Source organism: Staurois parvus, unplaced genomic scaffold (assembly GCF_062004578.1).
Source record: "Staurois parvus isolate SC_StPar_1 unplaced genomic scaffold, SC_StPar_1.0 ptg000129l, whole genome shotgun sequence".
Lineage (NCBI taxonomy): Eukaryota > Metazoa > Chordata > Amphibia > Anura > Ranidae > Staurois > Staurois parvus.
The window spans coordinates 5,492,690-5,509,400 of record NW_028317925.1 but is presented as its reverse complement, the minus strand read 5'-3'; positions in this window follow the sequence as shown (position 1 = coordinate 5,509,400).

The window sequence follows — 16,711 nt, the reverse complement described above, 5'->3', positions numbered from 1 at the left end:
AATGCAGACCAGTGAATTTAGGACTCTTGATATCCATTCTTGTTCTGGTGCTGTGGCTCAGGAGGTCCTGAATGTCAGCCACTGAAGCAGAAAATGAAAGTCTCCGTACTTCCTTAGTATAGGTTTCGTTTAAATATCTCTAGAACACTTGTAAGGAGGACAGGCTCTACTGGTATTGGTAGCGGCACACCATACACAAGGCAGGGACACCCAGGGACAGTCTAAGCGAGTTTGTCCTGTACTTTTTATTCACAAAGAGAGCCAACAAATACAGTTTCCATATAAGAGGGTACAGCAAGTCCCTACCATAAAATAAACAAAACATCTCCTCATTAGAACCGTTAACTAAACTCAAGTCAGTTCCTGACTAACAGCATGCCCCCTGATGGGTTTCCAAAAACAAAACAGGCAGCTCTTGTACCTTTGTAGTGTTCTTCCAACGGACACCCTTTTCACTCAGAGACTGAGAGCCCTGAACCTCAGTCAGCTCACCTATGTAAAGGCCTGTGCACAGTTGTGACTAATAACAATGTCTGGCTGTTTGGTGAGATGTTGACCTAGGAATGTAGGCTTTAGTCCACCTCTAGCTCAACAAACCCTCTTGGCTCCAGGACCCAAACAGAACTTAAGATTCTGAGACAGCAAAAAGTTTTCTTTCTCCATATTCATTATAAACCCTACAAGTCCTACGGGATTTCCTTGCTTAGTCCCTGGCCTCTGTTCTACCTAAAGTTTAAAGTCTCGTAGAGCAAAAAAAAAATCTTGTGACCTTTGCATTTTTCCCTTGTTCAAAGCTATCCAATGTAGTGGACAATGGACTGTAATCATTAGGAAATGTCTGTCCAAAAGGTAGTACCTGGCTTAGTTTCCAGTTGTGGTATGCTACTTAGGTATACTTCATTCCTGAATGAAGTGGGGGTGGTAACACTGGTTCCTTATACGATAGTGGTTTCAGCTCTTAAAAGCTCTTGCTGCTAAATTATTCCATTCACCATGGTGGACCTTTTGATGAGATAAATTAGTGGAGATGCTATAGTAGCAAAGTTAGGTACAAACCTCCGGTAGTATCCTGAAATCCCTAGAAAGGTTCTAATGTGTTTTTTACAGTGGCTGGGGCCATCTTTTAATTGCTTCATTCTTGTCCATTAGAGGCTTTATGACCCTCATCCCAATTTTGTAGCCTGAATACTGGGATTCTTCCAGGACCATTTGTGCATTTTTTTGGATTGGCTTTTAACTATGGCCTAGTAAATGGAATCTGTATCCGCCTGAACCATCTGTAGGTAGGAATTCTAGTCAAAAATAAAAAATGACAAAAATCATTTAGATATGCTAAAGCATATACTTTGTGAGGCTTGAAGATGTGGTCCATCATTCTTTGGGATAAGGCTTGGGTCCTATTTAAGCCAAAAGCGAGAACTGTATACTAGTACAGCCATTCTAGTGTTGCAAAAGCTTTTCTTTGCCCTGTCTTTTAAGTTAATGTACCAATATTCTTTAGTAAGATGGAGGGTGGTAATGTACCTTGCTGGATCAAACCTTTCTATCAATTCATCCACCCATGGCACAGGATAAGCATCAAATTTGGACATTGCATTTAGTTTCCAGAAGTTGTTGCAGAAAATCAGACTGCCAGCTGGCTTAGGGATGAGCATTAGAGGACTTAACCACACATATATTCAAGGTGCATTCAAGTCAAAACAGGACTTTTAAAAGGGATGCTAGTGTGGCAGTACTACACGCAGTAATAGGTGGCAAGTGTGTCCTATTACTGATAGGCGGCGCACAAGTCACGGGCCAGTCCAAAAACCATTATTCAAGATGGCAGACAACAGTGTTCGTGCATGCATGGAACAGCATGTGGTGATGAAGTTTCTTGTGAATGAAGGCATAAAACCTGCAGATATCTACAGAAGACTACAAGCACAGTACTGTGATTAGATTCTCAGCCACAGTAAGACATTTGCATGGTGTAACACTGAAATATAACCCAATTCCCTACCAGAAGAAAAACTACTAGGATTTTCAAGATACCACATCATATATAAAAAATTCAATATATTTATTGTACAAAAGTAATACAATTTAAAGACAACAAACATTGAGATATTGTTAAAAACAATACCATATAATATGTCAGCCATTCCCATTTGCTTCCTATAATGGTGATGGGGGGAAAAAAAAACCTTTTGGGCAGTCATCTCTGATTTGTTTCACAGGACAAGCCTGCTTGTTCAGCAAGATCTGGCATATATTTTTCTTTTGCAGAAAACCATATGGCTTACAGGCAGTTTTCAGATATAAAGAGCCACAAATAGCATACTTACTGGGGGGCCTGGATCATTCCAAAAAAATTATTAGAATCCAATATTTACACGCATCAGAAGGCAGACCAGTGCCCCTAAATGAAGTACCACAAACTTTGTTAGAAAAATAATGGAACAATTGCCATCATTCTCCAAAAAGTCACCCAGGGTTCTTTTATCTGCCTCCTAATGGATCCCGGTAATCTTGTGGTCCAAAGATCATGCCATGTGTTTTGGTGGGTCAAGCTATATGGGCCGTATGGGTTCCCAGGCCCACAGCACTCATTTCTGTGAACATTCAGTGCGTGGAACACCTGATCCTGGATAATCAACGCATAACCGCGAAATTGCATGACTAATCTTTCTGTGGGATCAGTGAACACAATGATGACGAAGTGAAGCAGGCTGTCCTAGGATGGTTCAGGCGTACTGACAAATATTTCTATGTGGAAGTTTTCCAGGCATTAGTTAAACGCTGGGATAAATCTAGCAGGGGAGTATGTATAAAATAAATGCAGTTTCCAGTCCTTGAAATTTATTTTGTTTTATAAACTCAAAAGTCCCAGTTTGCCTTGAACACCTCTTGTAACATTTTCTGTATCTCTGGTGAAATGGGTTTTCTCTGAACTCCAGGTTCAGGGGGTTTTAACTTTACTTTATGGTAAACATACAGTAATTCCCCAGCCCCCTGCTTAAAGTGGTAGTAAACTTGGAAATAGAAATATAGGCCCCCTTCAGGTATATGTTATAATGTGCTGGTATATAAAATCAAAAAAGTTGGAAGTGCTTGTGAGCTACTATGGTAAATGACAATTGTGCTAAATAGATCAATTAAGTAAATAAAATAAACACACACTTGGTTCGCTGACACTCAACACCAACTCATGAATAGTGCTTATAACTAAATATATACAGTCAGGTCCATAAATATTGGGACATCGACACAATTCTAACATTTTTGGCTCTATACACCACCACAATGGATTTAAAATGAAACGAACAAGATGTGCTTTAACTGCAGACTGGCAGCTTTAATTTGAGGGTATTTACACACAAATCGAGTGAATGGAGTAGGAATTAAAACAGTTTGCATATGTGCCTCCCACTTGTTAAGGGACCAAAAGTAATGGGACAGAATAATAATCATAAATCAAACTTTCACTTTTTAATACTTGGTTGCAAATCCTTTGCAGTCAATTACAGCCTGAAGTCTGGAACGCATAGACATCACCAGACGCTGGGTTTCATCCCTGGTGATGCTCTGCCAGGCCTCTACTGCAACTCTCTTCAGTTCCTGCTTGTTCTTGGGGCATTTTCCTTTCAGTTTTGTCTTCAGCAAGTGAAATGCTTGCTCAATCGGATTCAGGTCAGGTGCTTGACTTGGCCATTGCATAACATTCCACTTCTTTCCCTTAAAAAACTCTTTGGTTGCTTTTGCAGTATGCTTTGGGTCATTGTCCATCTGCACTGTGAAGCGGCGTCCAATTAGTTCTGAAGCATTTGGCTGAATATGAGCAGATAATATTGCCCGAAACACTTCAGAATTCATACTACTGCTTTTGTCAGCAGTCACATCATCAAAAAATACAAGAGAACCAGTTCCATTGGCAGCCATACATGCCCACGCCATGACACTACCACCACCATGCTTCACTGATGAGGTGGTATGCTTAGGATCATGAGCAGTTCCTTTCCTTCTCCATACTCTTCTCTTCCCATCACTCTGGTACAAGTTGATCTTGGTCTCATCTGTCCATAGGATGTTGTTCCAGAACTGTGAAGGCTTTTTTAGATGTCGTTTGGCAAACTCTAATCTGGCCTTCCTGTTTTTGAGGCTCACCAATGGTTTACATCTTGTGGTGAACCCTCTGTATTCACTCTGGTGAAGTCTTCTCCTGATTGTTGACTTTGACACACATACACCTACCTCCTGGAGAGTGTTCTTGATCTGGCCAACTGTTGTGAAGGGTGTTTTCTTCACTAGGGAAAGAATTCTTCGGTCATCCACCGCAGTGGTTTTCCGTGGTCTTCCGGGTCTTTTGGTGTTGCTGAGCTCACCGGTGTGTTCCTTCTTTTTAAGAATGTTCCAAACAGTTGTTTTGGCCACGCCTAATGTTTTTGTGTGTTTTAATGTTTTTGCTATCTCTCTGATGGGTTTGTTTTGTTTTTTCAGCCTAATGATGGCTTGCTTCACTGATAGTGACAGTGGATCTCATCTTGAGAGTTGACAGCAACAGATTCGAAATGCAAATCGCACACTTGAAATGAACTCTGGACCTTTTATCTTCTCATTGTAATTGGGATAATGAGGGAATAACACACACCTGGCCATGGAACAGCTGAGAAGCCAATTGTCCCATTACTTTTGGTCCCTTAACAAGTGGGAGGCACATATGCAAACTGTTGTAATTCCTACACTGTTCACCTGATTTGGTTGTAAATACCCTCAAATTAAAGCTGACAGTCTGCAGTTAAAGCACATCTTGTTCTTTTCATTTCAAATCCATTATGGTGATGTATAGAGCCAAAAATGTTAGAATTATGTTGATGTCCCAATATTTATAGACCTGACTGTACTACAAGAAATTGTGCCGTGCTCCTGTGATTAATATTCAAAAACTAATCATGTGATCCATCATCGAAAAGAATATAATAAATTAATATATATATATAAACGTAAATAAAAATATTGAGCTATAAGTGTATGATATATCATCAAAAGTAATCTAATTGATATCTGTGAAAATTTATTTTTAAGACCACCACATTAAATAAAAGCAATAAATATATATGTAAAGTGTCCTCTTTGTGTACTTATTCTGAAAATCCAGCATTAATAAATGGATTGGGTGCAATTTTCCTGTGCGCTCACCTCAATTTTAGCCTAACTGATTATTAGGCTAAAATAGCTTTTTGTCCTATAAGGACAGATGAAAACTTTTTCCTGCGCCAGAAATCCTTCTCAGATAATGGATGGAATGTTGTAATATTATTATTATTCCACCTGGGGTCTCTCCAGTAAGCTGATCCCTGTGTTGGATATGGATGGATGGATATCTCCCTTTCTCCTCCAGGGGTCTACTCCTTCCTTTTTCTCCTCTCTCCAGTGCTCCAAATTAATAGTATCAAAAAAGAAGAGAAAAGATAGTGCCTTATCCTCTTTAGCCTTTTATTAGTTAAATGATACATTATTCCACTCACATTTATTCAATATAAAACAAGCTTTTTAGAATGGTAGAAAACCTCTGTGTGTGCTCAGCACACTTCCTATAGTCACCGTTAGATCCAGACAGCGCCGTGATGTCACGTGGCTTCATCAGGGGGATGTGATAGGACAACACAACACTCATTGCCTTTATATAGGTCTCTCGGGCGCCATTTTATTGTAGACGGCAAGGGCGTGGCCATCTTATTGGGGTCTAAATATATCCTTGAGCTACACACGCTGTGCAGCTGTGACGATTTAATGTTTATATATTACTGTGCTATATGTCACTATTCACTGTCGGTCTGGTAATTGCTATGCAGTTTATCACAAAGGTTGTCCACCCTTGCTTAAATTAACATATCAGTTTAAAAACTATATATGCACCTACAATTATCGCCTATATTAATAATGTCAGTAATTATAAAAATGTCACACTAAAATCAGTTATAATTACAATCATAAATAGGCAAAATTAACTCAGTCGATACTAATTTTATAGACGGTCCTATCACACCCCCCTGATGAAGCCACGTGACCCGGCACAATGCGTAGGGGAGGGGCTCTGACGTCACGGCGCTGTCTGTTGATATATGGATCCGTTTCAAAACCATTTCTCCTCTTTTAGCTTCATAAGCTAATATTAGGCCAAATCTCTTAAAAGAAGCAAGAAATTAGTGGCAAAATGAAAGCCAAAAGTTATCTTCCATTTCATCAACATATAACTGATCATTGCTTAGAAAAATGTTGATAAAAAACACTCCATTAAAAAAATCCGGAATATCGGGTAAATCATCTATGAAGATATGACTTCAGAAGAATTCCTTCACACATAAGCTTTGTATATATGCATAAAAAATGCAGCAAGAAACTCTATTAATTATAATATAATATATTACACCATATAAGGCTAGGTTCACATCTATGCAGGTGCAGGACTGCATGTAGATTGCATGGTTTCTCCCTCCAACAGCAAAAATGTGCTGCTGTTATCAGATTCGTGCGGGTATCTTAATGGCACTCCCATGCACTGGAAACCCCACTGCATTTTCCTGTGCTGGGAGCTACTTAGCACTATGTGGTTCCCCTGCATCTGCAATATCAGACTTTTTCCCTGCATTTTCCATAGGTGCAGCAGTACATTCAAATGAATGGGCTGCTGTGCCTACGCAAACACAGCTTCAGGGAAACCAACATAGTGTGAACTTAGGCTGGCCATACACTACACAATTTTCTGTCCAGTTTCTGCCCAATTTCCTTTAGATTTACCTTCAACTATAGAATGCAAGAGCCTGCCTAATTGATACAATTTAGGTGTTGTTAGTTTTCACCTCCTAATATATGGTTTTTGGTAAATTTAAACCAGAAATCTCAAGAAAGTTGTATAATGTATGACCAGCCTTAGCCAATATAATCAAACCATGAAGGTCACTTTAGTATAGGTTATGCAATTCATGATAGCAAAAGTTCCATTGAAAATAGATTCTTTACAAAGCACACAATTAGCTGCAACTCTGCTTTAGACCAAATACAATTGTTTAGTGGTGTTATTATATTAGAGACCACTGGTAAATGTACTTTGGACAGTAGGTGTGACAGCATCAAAAATATGTACAGCAGATTTTGAAATTGAAACAACAGAATTATCCATCTGAACTAGTGAATGTAGTGTGATACAGCAGTGTTGCTGTGGGTAATAAACATACATTTGAACAATCAATAATAGTGACCAGTTGTATAGCATATAATGGATGCAAAGGTGCAAATAACGTTCAAACTTGTATGGTCTCACCAAATGCCAGGATGCAGTCCAATGTCTCACATCATCAATGTTCTCATATATACCTCAGGTAGCATTTTAGATCTTTGAATAAAATATGTTTTAGTAATCTAGGTTAGCGATAACTTTTAAGCACTTTTTTTGTATTCCTTTTTCTAGCAATAAAAACCTACAGAAACCTTCCTCTACTTTATCCAAAAGAAAATTAATTTTTTGAATGGAATTTAAGTGGATGACATTGCTTGAAAACATAGAGAGCGTAACAATGATGTATCTATATCTATAGATTTAAATAACTGATAAAAAGTGTTTTCTTTTTTAGTTTTTGAATCATTATATTCTGACAAACAGGGCCGGATTAACATAGGGGCTATTGTTATTGTTTCCATATTGTACCTTAATTATTCTCGCCCCCCATATGTGTGTGTATGAGGATGTATGAGCTTTTTAATTTGGTGAAGTGCTCCGTGTTTGTGTGTTTATTTGTGCAACACATAATTATTTTTCTAATAAAGACCTTTTGATTAAGCTGCATGGTCCCATATGAAACTGTCTTTCTGGGGGAACCCTTTTCCCTATGCACGTGTGTATTGACTATGGGTTTCGGTGACCAAACCCACTTATCTACTGCAATTCTTCTGGGTGAGTCAGCAATCATTTGGTAGCCGATATGAATATAGGGTAACCATTGTATTAAAATCCCTTGCATACCAGCTGTTTTGGCTCTTGGTATACCTCTTTTAAGCTTTTTTGGTTTGAAATCAGCTGATCGTCTGTGTCTAATCACACAAAACAAAAACACAGAACTCTGTGTACTGCAAACAGCGATCTGGCTGCTTCTTCTACTTGAACAGCATGGTGAAAAAAACAGACAGACATGTAAGTAAAAGCAGTACACAGTTTACCCTTCGATTGCCCCTAAGACATTAACCCCTCTCCAGCGAGTGTCATTAGTACAGTGACAGTGTACATTATTAGCACTGATCACTGTATTACTGTCACTATTGATGTAAGTGTTAGTTTATCTCCTAGGCAGCCTCAGCTAGTGCCAGATTGCTCACCACACTATCACAGTCCCACTATAAGTCGCTTATCACTGCCATTACCAGTATAGCATCATAGCTGCATAAATTCCAGTAATACCGTAGTTTGTAGACGCTGTAGTTTTTGCACAAACCAATTAAAATACACTTGTTGGGAGTTTTTTTTACCAAGGACATATAGCAGAATACATTTTGGCCTAAACTTATGAAGAAATTTGTTATTTTTTATTGGATATGTTTTATAACAGAAAGTATAAAATACTGTTTTATTTTCCAAAATTGTTTCTCTTCTTTTCCTTTATAGATTATAAAGTAAAAAACACAGTGATAATCAAATACCACCAAAAGAAAGCTCTATTTGTGTGAAACAAATTATAAAATTTAATTTGCATACAATGTTGCATGACCATGCAATTGCCAGTTAAATTAGTAAAGTGCTGAATAGCACAAAAATGCTCTGGTCATGAAGGGGGTAAATCCTTCTGGAGGCCAAGTGGTTAATGACAGGCATTGGGCGAGCAGTCTTAACAGAAGACTGGTATTTGGCTTACGTAGTGTTGTGTGCCTCTGAGGCTGCGCCCTTCCACCTCACCCCAGGGCGGGCCGCGCACACTGAATTGGGCCTGCGCCCTTTCACTTAGGGCTCACACCAATGAAAGCCCGGCAAATTAAATGACAGGCTTCCATAGTGTTATGCCTGCGCGACTGCCCCCTTTCAAGTTTGGGCGACGCCAGCACAGGCTTCTGGAAATGCAGAAGGGTGGCTAGCAAGTGGAGATCTGGTGATATGACGTTACTTATGTCATATTGCCATATCCCTGTGACTCCTAATCTGCTTCACTGCCACCATAAAAAGGCCCACTAAAATCCTCAGCACCAGGCCCATGATGCTTTTAACACGGCCCTGCTGGCAAAGGGTGTTTACTAATATTCTGTCTGCTGTTTATATACAAAACCTCATATAAAAACACAGGTAAATCATTCTGTAACTTGCACTAGTGTCCTCCAGAGCGGCGGGGGGGGGGGTTGGGGCAAGTCCTATACCCATACCCATGCTTCCTAATAGCCAAATCTTTTGATTTGGATGTTCAGCACACAAACTATTCTTCCAGAGTGAAGTATGAATAAGGACATGATCATATGACCGCATGTCTGTGCAGATGTGGTTGTCATGAGGGTGTTTCTTCAAAACTTTCTGATTAAGCAGGGAAAATATTGCTTGTACTTGGCTGCACTGTTGTCTGTAGTTGCTGCAATACTTATGCTATTCCGAATGGTCTGAACATGAGGCAGTGAAAACACAGGCCAATGTCTTCACCCAATTCCAGCACACTTTTTCTCAAAGGTAAGGGTATGACAGAAAACCATGAAGAGGCTGGCTGCCTAGGTACACATAAGGAGCCCAAGATGACAAAGGTGGCCTCTTGCACAAGTCCCATCGAAGAAGTGGAGAAAGGGACTGCTAGGGCAGTGGAAGGGCGGAGGTGCCAAGAAGCTGCAGCAGTGAATTTGAGCTTGGAAACACATAAGTCCTTCTATTGGCAGTATGGAGTCAGGTCACAAGCCATGTTCAGCAGCAGCTAGGCAAACGGTGCAGGATTGGGATCAAGTTCAAGGTCAGGAACAGGCAGGAGTCAGCAACGTTCTGGTGGCGAGGTACCAAGTCAGGAGGCAGAATCATGGTCAGAAGACCAAGCCATGGCTGATAAGACAGGAGAGCAGCGGATATAACAGGCAGGGGTGATCAAAGTAAAGTGTAAGGTGTAGACAGGTCAGGAACATGGTAAGCAGACCTTCAGGAACTTGGAATACAGGAACAAGGGCACTGAAGCCAGGCATACCTTAGGTTTTACCACTTAAGCTCTGGAAGGTTTTAAGCCCTTCATGAACAAGGTCATTTTTTGCTACTCAGGACTGCGTTATTTTAACTGCAACACTTTTGGTGGTATTTGATCACCACTGGGTTTTTTATTTATTATAATATAAACGAAAAAGGACCAAAAAAACCCTAACCTTTTCTTCTTTTGTTATAAAACATATCCAATAAAAAAATCAAATGTCTTCATAAATTAGGTCACAATGTATTCTGCTGGTAAAAAAAAATTCCAGTAAGTGTATATTAATTGATTTGTGTGAAAGTCATTGCATCTACAATCTATGGTATATAAATTTGAAAATTGATCACTTCTTATGTACTGATGGCCAATCTCATTTTTTGAGGCCCTTAAAACACCAGGACAGAACAAATGCCCCCAAATTTGCCCGTTTTAAAAAGTAGACAGTCTAAAGCAGTGGTTCTTAACCTGGGTTCGATCGAACCCCAGGGGTTCGGTGAGTCAGTCTCGGGGGTTCGGCGGAGGTGACCCACACCCGACTCATATGATTTGTGATGACATGCCCCGCTTGTCCATCATTGGCTGCAGGTGGTCACGCAACATCGCTTAGCCCAGTGGTCGGCAAGCTTGTGTGCCGGGCGCCCGCTCCCCTCCCTCCTCTCGGGCGGCAGGGACTCAAATGCAATGATTGGCCAGTCTCGCTGCCACTCACATCCTGATAGCCAGTGATTGGCTGTCAGGATGTGTGTAGGCGGGGCAGCGTGACGAACTTGAGAGGAGCTAGGCTCCTCTCACAGTCCGCCCTGAAGACCGGAACGGCGCGGGAATACAGCGAGAGGAACGCGCGGAGCAAAGGTAAGTGAATTGACACAGGGGGGACTTGGGGACTTAATATGGGGGATGAATTAATATGGGGAATGAATTACTATAGGGGGGATGAATTACTATATGGGGGATGAATTACTATATGGGGGATGAATTATTATATGGGGGATGAATTACTATATGGGGGATGTATTACTATATGGGGGATGAATTACTATATGGGGGATGAATTACTATATGGGGGATGTATTACTAGGGGGGATGAATTACTATATGGGGGATGAATTACTATATGGGGGATGTATTACTATATGGGGGATGAATTACTATATGGGGGATGTATTACTATGGGGGATGAATTACTATATGGGGGATGAATTACTATGGGGGATGAATTACTATATGGGGGATGAATTACTATATGGGGAAGGAATTACTATAGGGGGGATGAATTACTATATGGGGGATGAATTACTATATGGGGGGATGAATTACTATATGGGGGATGAATTACTATGAGGGATGAATTACTATGGGGGATGAATTACTATATGGGGGATGAATTACTATATGGGGGATGAATTACTATAGGGGGGATGAATTACTATATGGGGGATGAATTACTATATGGGGGATGTATTACTATATGGGGGATGTATTACTATATGGGGGATGAATTACTATATGGGGGATGAATTACTATATGGGGGATGTATTACTAGGGGGGATAAATTACTATATGGGGGATGAATTATTATATGGGGGATGAATTACTATATGGGGGATGTATTACTATATGGGGGATGTATTACTATATGGGGGATGAATTACTATATGGGGGATGAATTACTATATGGGGGATGTATTACTATGGGGGATGAATTACTATATGGGGGATGAATTACTATGGGGGATGAATTACTATATGGGGGATGAATTACTATATGGGGAAGGAATTACTATAGGGGGGATGAATTACTATATGGGGGATGAATTACTATATGGGGGGATGAATTACTATGGGGGATGAATTACTATATGGGGGATGAATTACTATGGGGGATGAATTACTATATGGGGGATGAATTACTATGGGGGATGAATTACTATATGGGGGATGAATTACTATATGGGGGATGAATTACTATGGGGGATGAATTTTCATACCGTTTGTTACAACATATCTTTGCGAGCAATCCTTTTCGAGGATGCTGGACATAAAGACGAAGAAAAGGAACAGACTTTGTTGCGAAAATGACATGAGAGTGGCACTTGCCAAGGTAATGCCGCGCATTTCTGAACTGGCCTCTGAAAGACAACAGCAGAAGTCACACTGATTTGCGGTAAATATTCATTATTTTGTTTTTGTGTGAAAATCATGTTTTAATGGTTTTGTTCTTTGTTCTTAATGGTTTTGTTCATTTTGTGCACCTATGTATAAATATATACCTATGTTTTGAATTTTAAAAATCATATTTTATTTTTCCAATTAAGAAGGGTTCGGTGAATGCGCATATGAAACTGGTGGGGTTCAGTACCTCCAAAAAGGTTAAGAACCACTGGTCTAAAGTATTTAGTAAGAGGCATGACGAGTTTTTGGAATTTTTTGTTAAAATTTTTTGGAAAATGAAGATATTAAATAAATTTTTTTTTTTTTAAATTTATTTTTTTTACATACTGTCACCAGCACATTACAGTTTCATCATATGGCTGGTGTGGTGGTGATCAGGGACACTGAATGGTGACAAAAAAAAAACTGGAGAAAAAAAGATTGCAATTACAATGATGAACATTGTAACAGGAATGCTTTGAACTGAGTTTAATTCATAACAGCTGCAATTACTAGTGATCTATGATTGACTATAGCTAATCACATGGTACAGGGTGCTGTGATTGGCCCAGGTACCATGTGATAGCTGTGGGCCAACCACAGCTCACTGGTAAAGGAAGCAGAGCTCTTATGAATGAGAATCAAAGCGGCCCAGTACCAGGAGCTGCAATCCACTGTGTCTGGTGGACATATCAGTTGCAAAGCCCGCTCCTAAACCTGTGCAGGCTGGATGATGTACATGTATATCAACCAGCCTGCACATGCTGCCCGTCCACACTAAATGTACAGTGGGCAGTTGGCAAATGGGTAAATAAGCAGCCATGCGACAGGATCTGTGGTTGCGCTTGTGCTTGTGCGTATAAGGCCAGTGCATGCTCATGCGCATGCACATTCACAGCATAAAAATGAGCACTTGCTGCATGAGATCCCTGAAAAGATCACTTGCATGCTCCTTGGAGTTGCCCACATCAGTTTGGGCTTCTGATTTTGATCGGCTGCTATAGTTGGCAGCATTTTGCCTGGCTAAAATGCTGAACCTTTTGCATCAATACTTTGACTTATCGATAGGTCTTTGTCACAAACTTGGGGCTGCAAGAAAGTCATTGCCCAGAGAACTCTGTGTTTTATTGTGTTTTTAAGTTATCCAGAAGGAGCTAGTCACTGGTTGACTTTTATGCCCATCCGGACTTCCATCTAGCCTGGGCACTCCATCAGCGCTTCACCAAGTCCTACCCACATTTGCATAGAACTGTATAGTGGCTAGGGCCATTAGGTATACCCAAAAGCCAAAAGAACTATCATTGTAACATATGGCTTTCTATATATAATGTATTCCATTGTGGGTACCGGACTGTCTGGGGTAGGCATTGTGTATGATAATGTGATTAGCTCTTATCTGATGGATTTCTGTATAAATTCAGTGTGTTTCTCTAATAAAGCAGTTCTTGTTTACTCCAGTTCTAGTCTAATTCTTTGGGGTAGCTACAGCTATAGTCACTTGCCTCGTGTTTTACAGCTTGAGAAGCAGCTTCTTGGTGGAGATACCCAGTTGGGATGTCAGGAGTCCATCGCAGTCTTCTTTACACTTATTATGGGAAAGTGACTTAATGCATTGGAGCCAGTGGGACCATAAAAAATCCAGTCAACTGGTGTCCTTATAAAGAGATCAGACCACATGTTGCTCTTATAACAGGATTATTTTAAAACAAAATACTACTACAAGCATTTTTAAGAATACATGTACTTTAATACAATTGCCTTATAAATGTTCTCCTTTTCCTCATCATCTCCCCAAGCTTAATCTGTTCTCACATCTCTGAGCTCTTGTGTATGGTACGGATCTGCACAGCCATTGTTGCAGGAGACTGCACAAGCTATACTTCTGAGCTTGTGTGAACTTATCTCTAATCATTTATATGGAGAGGCTGTCTATTATGCATCCCAACAGTGGAATACCTCTACAAAAGTTGAATTGAGATTTTTCCACAAGCTGGGCTGGGTAACGACTGCAGTGACAGTTATATGGCTCCCAGCTAACTGCATGAAAGAGATCTTGGTGGAGCGAGAACAGATAAACATAAGAAATTAGGGGTTTCTGTGAAGGGGTCATATAAAGGATGACTGAATTGAAAGTTTTGGATTAAGTGGGGGAATGTTTCATTAACCACCGAGTCTTTATTGATTGGGAGATGTGCCAATTACAAATAACAGACAGAGTTCCACTTTAATCTCATCCTTGCTGTTTCTGAATTATCAGAGACTTAGGGTTAGAATTTCAATAGCCCTTATTACTTGGCCAACTCAGAGAGCCCTAGAGAACTTGTCTAATCATTGACACAAATTAGATAGGGTGTTTATTTACTGTACAGAAACTGAGCAGAGTAGAAAAAGATATTTGAAACCAAAGCACCCATGTGTTACATTAACCCAGCAGCAAAGAAGCCATGTGTTTGCTTTATCTGGCAACATAATACTAGCATGGTCAGTGAAATGGAGAAAAAGCAACACACCATTGGCAGCAAACAGGAACAAGAGCCAATAGATGATATAATTTTGTTTCAGGAGACCCCAGAACAATAGTACTTTCCGTGCAAAACTCATCGGAAACTTGTTTTTCTTTCCTTTTTCCAGTCTGGGTACTATGCACAAAACAGCCACTGATCTAGTCAGAGTCCAAATGAAAAGCCGTTATAATGATTTTTCAAGGGAGTTTGCCAGCAAACATATGGATTTCATTGCCACTTGTACTGTTTCAGCCAGTAAAACAAATGCAATTAATCAATATGTAAAAGTCATAAATTAACATAAGCATTAATCATTCTAATATGTAAAAGGCCTGCATTAACATAAACATTCATCATTCTTACTCCATATGTGTCAGGCTGCAGTCTGTTTTTTAATCAGTGTTTTTGTCTGTCATTTTTACCCTTTGGCAACCAGTTAGTTGACCATTCCTCACATAGCAAGACTTCCTCTGCTTATAACATCTTCATTCAAATGATGTTTTTAAAAATTACATGTAATTTGTGAGCCTTGTCCAAGTTTTGGTGCTCATGTATGCCTTTTCAAGCAGATGACACATACAAATTATTTGTAATCGGGATGCTATTTTTTGGATTGCCACTTAAGTGCTGTGGCCTTTACAATATTTTGCCTTAAAGTGTATTTTCACTATCGTGGTCAGATTAGGATAACACCTACTTTATATTTGTTACATTCCCCATTCACATAGCATAACATAAAATATTTAAAATTTTCAATTTATGTTCTGTTCTGGACCCTCCTTCAAGGGAAAAAAAAAATCATACATAGTCCTCTTTGTTTATGAGGTGGCTGTGCAGCTGTGTTTACTACAATAAACTCTGTCTGTACTCTGCAGGCATCTTCATTATCAATTGTTGCTAGATTTGAACACATCTGGGATGTATGACATTATTTTGGCCTAGGCAAGAAATAAAGAAGGAACTGAAAAGTAAAAAAGTAGTTTAAAACAAGTATGTATAATTATTTTATTTATTACAGGTACTTATATAGCGCCATCAATTTATGCAGCACTTTACATATATATTGTACATTCACATCAGTCCCTAACCCTCAAGGGGCGTACAATCTAAAGTCCCTAACTCACATTCATACATACACATACTAGGGCCAATTTAGACAGGAGCCAATTAACCTACCAGCATGTCTTTGGAGTGTGAGAGGAAGCCGGAGTACCCAGAGGAAACCCACACAGGCACAGGGAGAACATGCAAACTCCAGGCAGGTGGTGCCGTGGTTGGGATTCGAACCGACGACCCGAGTACTGCCAGGCGGAAGTGCTAACCATTTAGCCACTGTGCTGCCCATATAATAGACCTTCCTATCAATTTACTAATGCTAGCAGCACAAGGATTAAAAATAATTGATTAAGAGTGTTCAGTTCCGCTTTGTGAAACGACAGTATAAAAAACACTTAGGTTCCCAAGAGTAGAACAAAATAGAATGAAGTCTAAGAGTCAATGAAAAAAACGTCCGCTTTGATAAAAGTCACAAATTTTATTATACCCAGGCTAACAATCAGAGCTCCAGGCGTGTCATAAAATAAAGGATGAAGGTAAATTCCATAGCTGTGCTTGAAAGGTAGACTTCCATATCCCTAGTATGATGGAATAGTGCAAGGGAAAACAATAATGCCAGGTTGGAAGGAACTGCAAGGGCCGTGTGTTTCCCAGCAGGGAACTCTGGTGTGGAGACCGATAGATCTGGGTGGGGGCCTGGCGCACCAGAATTGACGTACCAGAAGTCGTCAAAGCACTGAATCCAAGGAACCACACTGGAGTAGACCATGAGGGGTACATAGCAGTCACATGTGTACTGGTGGGCTGCGTTAGCCCCAGGCTTCCAT